At 47.0% G+C, this 15,507-nt stretch overlaps 1 pseudogene; it reads right to left on the minus strand.

Annotated features, from left to right (window-relative positions):
- Positions 1-6,717: 6,717 nt before the first annotated feature.
- Positions 6,718-15,507, minus strand: part of LOC111724354 — a 15,065-nt pseudogene continuing 6,275 nt past the window's right edge.

The following is a 15,507-nucleotide window of genomic DNA, read 5'->3' on the forward strand; positions in this document are numbered from 1 at the left end:
CAGCTACTTGGGAGGCTGAGGCAAGAGAATCCCTTAAGTCCAGGAGTTAGAGGTTGCTGTGAGCTGTGATGCCACAACACTCTACCCATGGTGACAGCTTGAAGCTCTGTCTCAAAAAAAAAAAAAAAAGAACTTTCCTTTAGGGGTGGGATAGGATAAGATAGGTGAGGATAGGCTGGGTAGGCTAGGCTAGGAATGACAGAGCATCCCCAGCACACCCTTACCACGGACTCTCAAAGCACACAGTGAAGTGCTAGAAGTCCACACCAGGGCTGAGGCCTCCAGAAGTCTGGGAGGGGCCCCTGTATTCTTTGCAGTCAGAAGAGTCAGAACTGTTGGCCTATAGCTGGGTGAACTTGGGTAAGTGACTTACTGCTCCCAGCCTCAGTTTTCTCATTTGTAAAGTGGGGCTGGTAAACCTTGCACCAGAGGGATTATTCTGAGGATTAAAGGCTATCACAGCTGTAAACAAGTTGACCCATGGTGTTTGAAGTAAATCTTACAAGTTTTCCCGCTTTTCTCAGAGATGTATGATTATTCCTACAGATATGTGACTATTGCTAAAATTGTTTATTTTTTTACGTGTTTTATTCTAAACATAATTCGAGGCGGTTGATTTAATAACAAACCCCAAATAGAGGGCTCTGTCCCCTTTAACCCATACTAAGAGTTAGTGCAGGTGGCTACGTCATCTTGAAGAGGTGGGGAGTAAAAGAAGAGCAAAGCATCTGTCCAGCAGGTCCTGTTCCAGGCACAGGACACTCAGGAGGGACAGATGGCCACCTTCACGGGCTTTGTGAGCAAAGATGACGCACAGCCTGGGAGCTGGTCCACACAGACTTTCGTTCCCTCGAGCCCCTCTGGGCAATTCTGTCCATTTAGTATTTCCGGGATCCATCTATTCCTCCTTTTCCCCTTAGGCACCTCTCTAGCCTGGGCCCTTGTCTTCTTGTGTCCAGAATTCTGCGGTAATAGCGTGTTAGTTGGTTGCTGGAGCTCTTGTCTTCCTCCAACCCCTTCTCTGCTTTGTAGCCAGAGGAGCGTTTCCAGGTCACAGACCCGCAGCTCAGAGCCTCTGCTTCTCTCTCTCAGCAGCATCCCACTAACCTGGGAATAAAGCAGCGAGGCCCGGAGGACCCTGCTCCTCTCCCAGGGCCCCTGCCCTCTCTCCTTCTCTTCCCTTCACATTGAGCTTCTTTCTTGCATGCGCCACTCTTGCCAATTTCCACACTCTTCCCTGGCCCAGGAACTTCCTTCATCCGTCCAACTCAGCTTGGATGTCACTTCCTTCACTGATCCGTTCATTCACTCAGGATTTACTGACTGCTCATTGTCTTCTAAACAGCGTGCTGTGAGATTGAGGTGGGGAGACAGTCAAGAAGAGCGACAGGCCACAAGTGACACACCTGGGTGCGTGTATCATTGCTGTGAACGGCAAGTGCTCTAAAGCACAGTAGGGGGAGACAGGACTATAGGATGTCAGGAGCCTCAGAATCAAGGTCTGGAGGGAAGGGAGATGCAGGTTGTATGGTGATGGGTGGGGGGACACAGATATTCAGGGGCGGGGGTGACAAGTGCAAAAACCCTGTGACAACGAAGTTGGAGTGTGTGGGATGACAGCAGGGAGTTCGACGGTGGAACAGAGAGGAAGGGGGTCTGTGGGAGGAGTGGAGGAAGCCCTGGCACAGTCAGACCTATGTTCCCTAGCCGTGGCCTCAAAAGCAGCCTGGATATCCCTGGTTACATTTCTTGGCACATTGTATTATTGTAAGTGATTATTTAAGTATTCATGTTCCCAACTACACTGTAAGCTTTTTGTGTCTTATTCTCAAATTAGTTTCTGCAATAAAGTAGGTTCTCAATAAATATTTGTGGCTGAGTGAATTACTAGCAGGAACAACAGCAGAGTTGGGGGACCAAGATGTCATTAGCTGGATGCAAAGTGGCCCACAAGGTAAGGGTAGGCAGCCTATGGAGCAGCCAGAGGCTGGAGAAGGAGAAGTTACTCTAAGTGGGTGTGGGGATGGGGTGGAGGAGAGGTAGGGAATCAGAGATTCACAGGCAGGAGAGTAGCTGGAAGAAGTAGTATCCAAGTTGGGCCTTGGTGAGCTGAAATGAGGAGGCTGGAGAGAGGAATTCCTGGCAAAGGGAGGGCCTACAGGTGGGAAGGTTGGGGCTTATTTGGAAAACGTGAGTATTTCTTGTACCAACATGGAAAGACCACAGAGCAGGGAAGGAGTCCAGGTAACCCTCGCTCCTCTCTGGGCCCGAGATTTGGGGCTGACAGTGACGGATGGACATGATTCCTCATGGATTTCCGTGAGCTCTGACCTTCACGGAGGTAAATAGCCCGGAGCCCATGCCAGTTGGACAGACAAGGGAGGCACTGGGATGTTGGTGTTGCAACTAACTCTCGGCTGCGGACCACCTGCTCAGAGCTGGGTGGACACATAGTGGGCCTAGAAGGCCACATCAGACCAATCTATCACTGCAGCGGGCCAGAGAGGGAAGTCTAGGGAGTCTACTCCAAGTGAGACCCCAGGATCATCTGACTTATTCCCCGCTTAGGGCAGAATTCCTTCTGTGTTAGTTTCCTGGGATGGGCAGGAACAGCCACCACAAAGTAGATGGCTTAAACAATGAGAATTACGTATTGGCTAGCCCATCCTCCTCTGAAACCTGTGGGACATGCCCCCTTGCCTCCTCCTAAATTCTGGACTATTTCTGGAGCTCTTTCGGGTCCCTCTGCTTTAGCCACATCACTCCGGTCTGTGCCTTTGTCTTCTCACGGCCTCTCCCTGTGCCCCCCTGTCTGTACAGGGCTGCCCTCTCACAGGGCCACCATCAGGTCAGATTGGGGGCCACCCCACTCCAGCACTGCCTCATCTTCACTAATGACATCTGCAGCAGCCTCATTTCCAAATAAGATCACATTCCGAGGCACTCGGATCAGCACTTCAACACGTCCTCTTGTATTGGGGGAGGGAAGACACAAGGTATATGAGGCCCATGGACACTTCCAGGCTGTCCCAGCAAGGGACCTCTCCTCTGGTGGGCACTCCCCCTGTTGGGTGCCTGGCCTTCAAGGCAATCAGCCCTACGGCTGGAGCTTTCTCACCTCCCCCTCGTCCCCTCCCTCCCTTCCTTCCTCTCTCCCACAAATATTTATCGAGGGATTAATATATTCTAGGAATGATGCCAAGTCCTGGGTGCCCAACAGTAAACAAGACAGACTAGGGGAAAGGCTTTCATTACATCATCGTCGCCCTGGGTCCTCTGAGGCCACTTAAAGCACCCGGCTGTACCCTGAACGACTGGCTGAGTGTCTGAGGATGGGGATGGGCTCCCAGAGGCTCCTGGAGTTGGACTCCTTTGGTTTCTTATGTATTCCTCTTCCATGGGGTGACTATATATTTCCTGGACCAAACCAAGACACTTTTGAGAGCAAAAGTGGATGCTACCAATAATTGCACTGAAACACAGGCACAAACCGGGAATGTCTGGGCAACTGAAACTCACAGTCCCCTCACAGGGCATGGAAAGTCCAGGGTTTCCAGGTCCTTCACCACCCTGGCTGCTCTCTTTGGATATATTCTGTCTCTTTTTAAATCATTGCTTCCAGAACTAATTGCCATATGTGTCTGCCATACTGGAAAAACCTAAACAGGCAAGGAGATTATTTTAATACTCTCTGTTCAACACCATAATAGAGGCAAGAGGGAATCCAGAGAAAGAAACAAGTAACTCTTCCTAAGAAAGTGAGGATGTCTTATAGAGGAGTCGATGTCTGAGGCGGGTCTTTGCACATGATGGAGCATGAACAGAGCTTTCCCCAGGCGGAGGAGGGTGAACAAGTTGGGAACAGGGCAGCGGGGAGGACAGAGTCCCGCGCACACCTGCTGCTGACTGTGACGCATGCTATGTTCCTAGAGTCTCGTGGGGTCACATCTGACTAGCCCTGTGGTGGGGTCACTCTGGAATACCACAGGAAGGGGCACTTGTCCCCCCTGCCTGTAGTTCAGTCCTACTTCTGATCTTCACATTTATTCTAAGAAAGAACAGCCAAAATACAGGTAGAATTTGACAAATGAGACATCAAGGAACTTGCTGCCAATCCATCGTCCTTCTAGACCTCAGTAGAAGTGAGTCATTTATGAACATTTGCTGAGAACAGGTGGCATTGATGGGTCTGTGCTGGTCTCTGGGAGGCAAAGGTCACATGTGGTCAGGGATCTCAAAGAAATTGGCCTAGTGAGCAAGACACATACGTGCAGTTAACTTCAAACCGTGATGAAATATTGAGGGACTATCATACACCTTTGTAAGTTTTGCATATATTTGGGGAATACAGAGACAGTCACAAGTAATCCCAACTGCAGAGATGCCCTGGCTTTCACCAAAGAGCTTCGAGGGCTTCAAAGGCACTCACCCTTTACAGCTAGAGAGGGAAAGGCCCAGAGATTTGCAAACAGGAAATTTAGGGAACAGAAACAGCCCTTGGGGAGGTGGTGTGGGTGAGGAAGGGGGGAAGACAGGGAACAGGTGAGGGAGACTGCCTTGGGGCGCAGCAACAGGAGCTGTGGGTGTAACAGGGCACCATCACTGCTGGCCAGCCATCCTCACCACTTCCTTCCCTCTGGCCAGGGTCTCAACACCAGTGGGGTGACCAGCCCAGGAGGCCATGGAGCTCCCAGCAACAAAGCACACAGGCTGCCCCACCTCTCCTCCTCCCACCCGCCCACCCCCCAGAGGTGTCCCTTCAGCTGCTGCCATGGGATCTGCCCCTGAGGTACGTGGTGGGGTCCTCAGCCAGGGCTGACGCTGTTAAGAGTGAGTCCTCACCAGCCCTGTGAGTGTGGCCTACCAGAGGGGCTCACGTTGGACAGACCCTGCGAGCAGGGCCTGCGAAAGATGCTCAAACCCCAAACTGCCTCGGTTTCGTGCCTTCTTGTCCCAGCGGAGGCAGGTTCTGCTGGGCACTGAGGCCTCATCAGTCTTCTGGAGTCTTCTCTTACCTCTCTGGGGAGGTCTCCCCCACCCTGCTGGGCCGGCGCAGGGCCCATCTCCCTGGGTGCTCTCTGTCCTCTGCGTTTCTGCATCTTCACCTCTTCTGGACTGTGAATGACCTCAGGGCAGGGAGTGTGGCTTCCTCAGACCCGGCACACACATGGGTGGTCAACACATGTGGACGGAAGATGGGAAGTGAGGAGAGGAAGGCAGTGGACACGGGAAGACTCCACAGTGGAAAAGCACAGTAGCACGGCCGCCTGCAGGGGTGCTGGGCTCTAGACACTTTTGCCCTTGTTGACTCCAGCCATTAAAAAAGTTAAAAATTTGGGCAGAACCTGTGGCTCAGTGAGTAGGGTGCCAGCCCCATATACCGAGGGTGGCGGGTTCAAACCTGGCCCCGGCCAAACTGCAACAAAAAAATAGCCGGGCGTTCTGGCAGGCGCCTGTAGTCCCAGCTACTCGGGAGGCTGAGGAAAGGGAAAATAGCCGAAGCCCAGGAGTTAGAGGTTGCTGTGAGCTGTGATGCCATAGCACTCTACTGAGGGCAATAAAGTGAGACTCTGTCTCTAAAAAAAATAATAAATTAATTAAATTAAAAAAATAAAATTAAAATTGTATTTTGTGGCTGCGTTGGTATAAAGACAAATGTAATTCGGGTATGACCCATTGTATGTGCATATTCATTATTTTTTACATACAATTTTTCTTCTGATTTTATTTTATTTATTTTTTATTTATTATTTGATGTTATTTTATGTGAGACTAGAGTCTCACTCTGTTGCTCAAGCTAGAGTGCCATCAGCCTAGCCCATAGCAAGCTCAAACTCTTAGGTTCAAAAAGTCCTCCTACCTCAGCCTCCAAGTAGCTGGGACTACAGCACCCATCATGATGCCAGGCTAATATTTCTACTTTTAGTAGTCTCGAACTCCTGACTCAAGAGATCCTCCTGCCTTGGCCTTCCAGAGTGCTAGGATTATAGGTATAAGCCACCGCACCTGGCCTTTCTTCTGATTTTGAAGAAGGGGGAACATAAGGCAATTTCATGGGCCCCTGTAAGTGCAGGCACAGTATCCTAGGAGGGTGCTGGGCCTGAGCATGGTGGTCAGTAAGGAAGGGCGTACCTGGGCCCCAGACAGTCCTGCTGGCTCTTGGGGAGGGCCAGAGGGTTGGAGGAGGGGGCTGAGGGCACTTGGGGAGTTTGGAGCAGTGGCCCTTCACCAACTGGTAGGGAAGGATAACAGTCTTTGAAACATTGGCAGGGGCATTCTGGTACCTTCTTGAAGGGTGATCTGATCTGATCTGGGTGACTGAGATTCTTGGGGAGGCTCAAGAAGAGAGTCAGCGAAGTCAGCTTGGGACACATTGAACACAATGGCTCTGGGGTTCTCAGGAAGTAGCACCTGCCTTGAATAGATGGGTATAGATATCTTAGGAAACAAGACGGGACCGTAACTACAGATCTGGGGAGTATCGGCAGGCCCATAGTAGGCTTGCAACCAATCTGTCCTGATGTGATGTTGCTGACCCCCCAGGGTGAATGCGAAACCCCCTCAAGAACTCATCAGCTCAGCTTGGGAGGTGGCTGAGAGGACCCCACACAGACTGACTTTAAGGGAAAACACAGAACATCCTTTGTCTGATTACAATCGACTCAGACAACTGGAGGGCATATTTCAGCTCAGCGCACCCAAGGTGCGTGGGGCCCGTCAGAAGTCAGCATAAGGAACCAGCAAGAGCTTGTCTTGAGCCTTGAAGATCTGGGAGGCAGAAGAAGAAGTTGCACTTTCCAAACCCTGAAGCAATATGTATTTTTCCTTCACATCTCCTTCTCTAAGTGTATGGTTTTAACTCTGTTGATAGATATTATATAATCACATTGTTTAAATATTTGAGATGGTGATTACACCACCATTCAATTTTAATTGGTACTTCTGTTAATATGTCAGATGCTCTCAGGCAAGATTAATTAGGACCAAACAAACAATAAATTGATGTTTTTTAAAATGCAAACTTTCAGAAACGAACCAGTTTCACAACCCAAGCCACAACTGTGGGGTTAATATGAACAATAGAATCTATCAGCTCAGGAATGATCTCCCCGAAGACAACGTGTTAGTCTTATCAATAATAAATACAACTGCAAAGCACACAGTTTCAAAGTAGAATTTAAAATAACTTAGCCCAACCTCCCTGAGACAGAAATCCCTTTTGCAGCAAGTCGGAGGTTTTACTTGTCTCTTTTTGAATCCTGTGAGTGACAGGGATCTTAGTACCTGCCAAGACAGCCTCATTCATTGCTGGTTTGCTCTAATCGTTCCCAAATTCTTATGTCACACTGCAACTGAGTTCCCTGTCCTTTCCTCCTGTCAGTTGTAAATTTCGCTTTCTGGAGCAACTTGGAGAAATTCTGCTTCTGATCTGAAGATTCCTGTGGGAACTGCTTCTTTATGGATAGGAAAACACACAACCTGAGAGGCCATGCTCTGCTCCCCAGTGATCCCAGTTGGGTGAGGCTCCTGGGAGGGCGATGTCAGACTTCAGTCCCATTTTGGTGTTATAAGTCTACATACCTACAGTATTTCAGAAACTTTTATCGTCACAAGAGTTCTGAACAGATTTGTTAATTGCTGTGGCTGCAGTTAGACATAATTCAGATAAAAACACACCTTAAAATCTTACCTATGCCTTGTTCATTTGGGTGGATGAGCCTCTACCCAAGACCACCAAGGGGATTAATATACAATATTAATTATTTCCTTTTACAATCAGATTGTGTGTAAGAGTATGTATTGACAAAAAATTAATTTTAATTTTGTGCATGAGTTTTAATGAGATCTCGAAGATGGCATCAGGAGAGAAGTACCTCCATCAACCAATGTGTACTTTGGAGTCAAATTGTGCTAGGTTAGAATTCCAGTGGTGCCACTTATTAACCATGTGACTCTGAGCCCCAGTGTCCTCAGATGGAAAGTGGGTGTGACAATAATTAACCATGCAAGGCTTGAGTGAGGATTAAGTGAGAAAATGCCTACATTAAACTGGGATATAGCTGCAGCTTGATGCGTGGAGTTAGGAGGACTGCAGACTCCAGTTGTGAGCATGAGAGAGAATGTCACTTAACTTATTTAGAAAGTTTAATGGTAAGAAAGAGACATACACAATCTATTGAAATATATTTCAAGGCCGTATGTTTAAAGTGTCTGTTGATGTTCGAAAATGTTATTAATTTAAAACACAATTTAACAAAATAAAATATACCTGTAATCCTAGAACTCTGGGAGGCTGAGGTGGGTGGTTTGCGTGAGTTCAGGAGTCCCAGACCAGCCTGAGCAAGAGCAAGATCCCCCCATCCCTAAAAATAGCAGGGCATCGTGGCGGGTGCCTCTAGTTCCAGCTACTCGGGAGGCTGAGGTAAGAGGATGGTTTGAGCCCAAGAGTTTGAGCTTGCTGTGAGCTGTGATACCATAGCACTCTACCAAGGTCAACAAAGTTAGACTATGTCTCAAAATAAATAAAATAACATAAAATAAACTAAAACATTTTCTGAGCAAAGTATCACAAGAATGGAGGAAAAAGTATCCAATGTACACACCCCTATTATGAAACTAATTTGTACCTTTTACATGAAAGCCATAACCTAATAACAGCCTAAGAATACAGGAAGGGGGGAGGGAGGGGGGGAAATGGGTGGAGGGAGGGGGATTGGAGCGATCACTTCTGAGGTTTATCTTACAAGGGTATAAGTGAATCTTTCTAAGAGTAGAATGTGAACGTTTTAGAACAATAACTAAGAAAATGACATGAAAGCTATGTTAACCAGTTTGATGGAAGTGTTTTGGATTGTGTGTGATAACCCCACACTGTACCCCAGAAGTGCATTAATGTACATAGTTACCATTCAATAAAAAAATAAAATAAAATAAAATAAAATAACATGAACAACAGATAAACAAATGAAGATCCCCTTCCCATTTCTCCATCTTAATCCTGGGCCTCAGTCCTAGGCCTCAGGGGTTCTGCTACATAGCTTGGCGTGTAACCTTCTGGACATGGCAAGCAAGCATGCGACGTAGGGTGTTCTCCCATAAAAAATGACCTTGTGCTATACACGGTGTGCTGCTGCCTCCTCTTTCATCTGACACTGTGTGATGGACATGAACTCTTGCTCAGCCCCCTTCACAGCCGTGTGTTACTCAGATGGGATTCTCTTAAAGAAAGTTTTTAAAAGAAGTGTTGCCAGCGAAAAGTGATCTTTTTCTTGAGTCCATAATTCTAATCAGTGGGAAAAAAAAACTGAAAAATTCACGTTAATGTCTATTTTGTCCCTAAAATATGGCAGAGATCAGATAGCTGGAGGGCAAATACTCTGGATAAGTTGGGACCTTCCACATGAGCAGGGATCGATCGGTTTTGTAATAGTGACCATCGTCCCTACAGTAATATTGTGCTTCGTCATTTACTTCCCGATTATCACTAGTTGTCATTCCCCTGAGAAAGGAGGGACACGTTATCCCCGCTGAGGAAACTTCTGGGTACGGGACACAACGACAAGAGGGACTCTGCCAAACAAACTCAAATATTGTGACCTGGTTGTTTGTACCCTCACATTAACCTAAAATTAAAAAAGAAAAAGTTGTGGAAACTAAAGTTCAAAAAGGCTTACGCACGGCTGTAAGGATAGGAGACCTCGACTCCTCAGGGCCCTGAGCCAGTGGGTGAGCCACAGGGAGGAACAAAGTGACCTGCGGGCATCTGATCTCACGTCTCATGTAGAACTGGGAGTCCCTCCTCAATTTGAGAGGAACGTTGCTCTGTGACATCTAGTGTAAGGGCTGGGCTCCTCTGCCTCCAAATAGAGTTGCAAATAATCCAGGGTTTCATGGCCACCTTTCACGTGGCCAACACTGTTAGACACCAGTGAATGTGGGAATGTAGGAGCTCTGCCGGGTTGGCCACCGTGGCTTCTGTCCCAACTGGGGTCCATCCACTCCCCTAGAGAGTGGTTTGGGCTAGAAGAGCTCTTCTGTGGCCTGGGATTGAGGTAGTCAGGGGCTCTGTGACTTCAGAGAAGGGGAATGGGGGCCTCCTTCTGCTTGTTCATGGGAGGAAGATCCCTCCATTTATCATGTGGTTTCACAGGGAACGTCCTCTAAGGTGTTTCAATGAAGCTGCACGAAATGAGGAAAAGGACCAAGAAAGCCCACCTTCCTCATGTAGCCTTGGGAGTGGCCAGCAAGAACGACGATGCTTGGGAAATGTTATCAGGACACCCAGCCCTGCCATCCTGGTAGAGGTCAGGTGACCTGCTCCAGGAGGGGAGCAGGCAGACCGTGCTCCCTTAGCATCTAGGGTGCTCCTGAGGGCCTGGCTCTCCTTGGCTCAGAGTAGCAATGCTGAGAGGGACAGGCAGCCCTTGCCAGGTTCCCTCGCAGGCCCTCAGAGAGGAGATTGTCACTCTCATCTGGTACTATTGTGGGTCAGCAGACTTCAGGCAGCCAGAGGGAGAAGCTGACCAACAGGGCACCTTCTCCCTTCTTCTGGGCCTCCCCAGTAGTCTGGATGGTGAGACCCGAGATGGAGGGGCCCAAACCTGATTCTGTAGAAAAGCTGGCCTGTACCAGGACTGCCCTGCCCCAGGAGCCCTGCTTAACCAATTTGTGCCTCAGGAGGAATCTCAGTCCCCTGGATCTAAGCGGGTGCTGTTCTCCAGATACTGGAGCCAGTGGTAACAACATGTATCACCCCCACAACCCTCAAAGGAGAACAGAGACAATTGTAGCTTTAAACAGGAGAAAGAAATGAAAGCCAAAAACTTTTGGTTTCATGCGAAAGTGCTGAGGTTTTGTCCTTTGTGTGATCTGATTGATCTAAATGTGTGACTTTACATCTGGGCTTGAAATTCTTCAAGACCCCAGACGTTCTTCCAGAGGGAGATGGAAGAGGCGAGCTAGTGGGGTCCCAGCTCCCCTATTCCTAAATGAACTAGAGCCATCCCACTTTCATCCCATTAAAAACACAGAGCTTAGTGTAAAAGTTATGTGATTAGCATTTTTGTGATAAAGTGTGTTGCAGCTGCAAACAAGTTGAAAACTACAAGTCTGCTGCCTCAGTTTTCGACTGAATTCTGGCCCTGACATTGAATTTATGTACACAGAGTAGATAAGTCTTGCTTTGGGAGAATAGAATGGAAATCATTCATTCATTCTCCAAATATTTATTGAGTATTTTTCTCTGTGCCCAGGGGCCTCGGGGTACAATGATGCATCATGAAAAGTAAAAAGACCCAATAAAGGCCATGCTGGCCTTGAGGGGACTGTGAGGCTGTGCCTGGTTGCACAGGTTACACCATGACCAGTTCAGAGGTGTGGTAAGAATGTGAGCTTCAGAGTGATGCCTGGGTTTCTATCCTTGAATAATTTGATTCCATTCAGCTGGAACCATAGAGACAAACCTCTTCAGATCCCTCTTCTTCTCAGTTTAGACTTACTTTCGCTATCTTCAGTTTGTGAGGGGTAGCCATGCTCTTGGTCTCCCCCCTACCCCTAGACCATGTTGTCTAACTGGGACCACCTTAATCCATTTGGGGATTTAATAAAGGGTGTAACAGCTGCACTTTTGATTTGGTTTATGCCTTCTTGCTGTTTTTCCTCTTTCGTGAAGGCCTGCTCCATTAATATGGAGGCTATAACATGTAGGAAGCTGCTGGGGTTGTTTGTTACAACAGCATTACACCACCCATCCTGACTAATACAATCCTGTCCATGCTTATCTCTTGGGCAAATTCCTGCTTCTTATTCCTGAGCTTAAACGTCTTCCAGTCTGTGAGCCAATTTCGCTCCACCAGATAGAGATAGAGCCTCTTTCCTCTGGGTCATCCTCCATGATAGCATACCACAAGTTTTACTGGGCTTTTCTGTGTAGTTTGCAAGTGCCTTGAGAGCAGAAGTTATTGTTATATATAGTCATATACAAGCGTTTGTTGATGGACTGAATGAATGCTGGTATTTAGAAATTGCTTCCTAAAGCCTACTGTTCCATGTTTATTTCTGAGCTGCGAAGAAACAGTCTGTCACTGTATAAGTGACGTGGTGCAATCATCAGCATCTGCCCCACAACTTGGCTTAGGTATAAAAGCTTTAAATCAAGGGGCTTAGAAGAGAGGGTCTGTGAGCTTTCTTTGGACTCCAATGGTCAGTCAGTGCTCCGTGAGGACTGCATACCATAAAGAAATCTGCCTTCGCCAGTGTCAGGGAAAACAGTATAATCCTCCACAGTGAAACAATTTGTTAGCATTTACAAGTTCACATTTTTCTGTATTTTAACTTCTAATTGGTTTCCTCTTTTGTGCTAAGAATGCCATCTGTCCCTTTGACAGGTTTTTGGATTTGGTACCACTTACCAGGAAATATGACCATCATAAGCATTGTAAGAGGCTTTGGAAGTGCCCGTCCCTAACAGCCGTGTTTTAGTCACTTCACACAGAAACCCACACTGTTCAAGTAGAAAGGTTTTACCATTTTCCAAGCCCCGGCCACAGAAATTTTATCTACACAATTTCTTGGAGTTCATAAACAAATGTAAAGTAACATACACGGTCTCATTTTGATTCTGGAGTCCCTATCTACTCTGTTGCCATAAAAAAGATGAATATTTTTATCTGGACTTGTACATGAGAAAACAGAGGCTAATGGAAATGGAATTATCTAAGATCATATAGAAGTGATAGTAATAGGTCGTTAAACTTAATTTCTGAATCCAAGTCCATTGCTCTATGGATACCAACTCTCCCTTGTAGAATAAAAGCAGGGATGAGGCTCATTGTTTCCATTTCATGAACCAGGAAACTGAGGCCAAGAGAAGTTAACTGACCAATCTAAAATCCTTCAGCAAATAAGACCCAGTGCTAGGCTTGAAGAACTCCAATCGTCTCTCCTGGTCTTGTTCTCTTAGCAAGACTATCTTACACTACCTTGACTTTGCACTCTTCTCTTCCAAGTGTAAAGCTATTTGGCTATGGACAAGCTAAGAAGAACCAGGGGATCCTCCCAGGAGAGCTTCCAGCTGGAGAGAGGATTATTCGCTAGTTTATAAAAATAGAGAACCAGCTTCAGAAAGATCCACCTGAGACCCAAATGCTATGGTCCCTTGCTGGAGGATTCACTGACCCCTGAGCAGTCTAAAGCTAGAAGGCAGAGAGAGAAATAACCTTTGCTGAACATCCATTATAAGCCAGGTATTTTATAGGTGCTATCTCATTGGATCCTCACAAGGTACTAATTTAAAGATGAAGAAATTGGGCAGGTGTGATGGCTCATGCCTGTGAAGCCAGCACTTTGGGGCCAATGTGAGAGAATGGTTTGAGCCTAGGAATTTCAAGTTGAGGTGAGCTATGGTGGTGCCACTGCACTACAGCCTGGGTGATAGAGTGAGACCTTCTCTTCAAAACAAATAAAAACGAAGATGAAGAAATTAAGGCTCAGAGAGACTATCTGGAGGGTTCATCTTGCAAAGCTCACTGGCGGCAGAGCTCAGCTCTTTGCACCATTCGCTACAGCAGATGCTGTGGAACATGCAAAGGCAGGATGGGGAAGGCTCTGCTAATCTTGTTAGGGAGAGCCACACAGACACACAGACCGGCTAAGAGCACAGGTGGAGCGTGCTGCTGGCAGCAGGCACTACAAGATTAATGGAGATGTGGGGACCGCAGTGGGGCTAGGGAAAGGGAGGATGGGATTCTTTCCAGGAGATTCTCCAGCTGATCTTTGAATAAGCAGGAAAGAAAAGAAGACTTTCTGCTGTTCCTGGAAATGAACAGATTGACTCACTGAAATTTATCAGTGATCTTTATCTGAGCAGAAGGAAACTGAAAGAGCCAGGCAGATTTAACAATTCCAATCAGACATTGGGGTGGCCCAGGGCAGTTGATGTGGCCTCTGGGAGTGGCTTCCCTATTTAAAGAAAATGAAATTAGCAAAAATCACTGGCTGAGATAAGCCTTTACCAAGTAACCACCTATGAGAAGACTGAAAACAGAGCAGGAGGAAGAAATCTGGACCCACCCAAAGCATATCCTTGGGCCTGGAAAATAAACGGAGAAAAAGGAGACCCATCTTTGTATTGAACCTGCTTGTTTTAAGGGTAAGGTGACCAGACGTCCTGCTTTTGGTGGGACAGTCCGGATTTTGAACAATTTGCCCGCGTCCTGCAGCGTTTTAAAAAAGTCCCAATTTTGGAAAGAATGCATGACAAGCTGGGGAACAGCGGGAGAATGGGAAGGGAATGTATCATTTTCGGGTGCTGAAAAGGTTAATATAACTCCATTTGGGAATGAAGAGGTTAATGTAACTTCATTTGGAAATGAAAAGACTAATGTAAACTCCCTACTCCCTCCTGGGCAAGGTATCAGAAGGAGACTGCTCCCTCCCTTGCTTCTAGGCAAGGCCAATTAGCTCAGAAGAAGCCAAACTGTCTGGAACAAACAGGTAGTCCCCCCTCCTCTAGAGTAAGGTGACCAGAAGTCCAGCTTTTGGAGGGACAATCCCAATTTTTAACAATTTGTCCTGCATCCTGCAGCGTTGTAAAAAAGTCCCGATTTTTGGAAAGAATGCACAACAAGCTAGAGAACACAGGAGAACAGGAAGGGAATATATGGTTTTTGGCTGCCATGTGGCTATTTCGCCAGGAAATGCATTTTATATTATTTTTGTTAATTTTATAATGTTAAACTTTAATAATAACAAATAATTGTTGAGAACTGCTTATCGAGAACTGCTTATCAAAGTTTGCATTGTTGTCAGGCCCCGCCCCCAGGCCACACCCCCCCATGGTGTCCGCTTTACCAATGTTAAAATCTGGTCACCTTATCTAAGGGCAGCACTGAATGCATTTGAAAGCCCAGGTCTGGAGCCAGAATTTCTCTGAGGCCCTTACAGGCTGCTGTAAGACCTGGCTCCCCTAAGTGTGGACCCTCCTGGTGCACTGACTAATTCAAGTTCAAGGGCCACAAAAGGGAAGCTGTTCCTCCTACCCTCAGGAAGTCTGGCCCTGAGCATCTGCATGCTTTCTGGGACATCTCTCCAATCTTGGTTTTAGCATAAGGGAAACGAGAATTCCAACTCCACAGCAACGACATTGCCTCGCATCCCACAGAACTCCTTATAGATTACAACATAGCTTTACTCACCCCTCTCAGTCCTCACCCCAAGTCTCAGCATGAGTGCAGTGGGAGGGAAGTCTTCACAGGACCTTTGAGCTGCCTCAAAGGAAGCAAAATCTATCTTTGAGGGCAGTCCAGGGCCTGCTGGACACTTCCATTTTCCAAATCGGAATTAAATTACTGGCATTAAATGAGGATATTTTTTGTTTTAAACATAATTATGCCATTACCAATAAAATTCTCCACCTCCAAAACTCTTTCAATGCTGAGTCTCAAACTTCACTCCAGTCTGAGAAATTAAAAAATAGGTGCCTTGCCTTGGGCATATTCAACATCATAT

This window comes from Otolemur garnettii, unplaced genomic scaffold (genome assembly GCF_000181295.1).
Source record: "Otolemur garnettii isolate 467f Iridium unplaced genomic scaffold, OtoGar3 scaffold00022, whole genome shotgun sequence".
In the NCBI taxonomy this organism is placed as follows: Eukaryota; Metazoa; Chordata; class Mammalia; order Primates; family Galagidae; genus Otolemur; species Otolemur garnettii.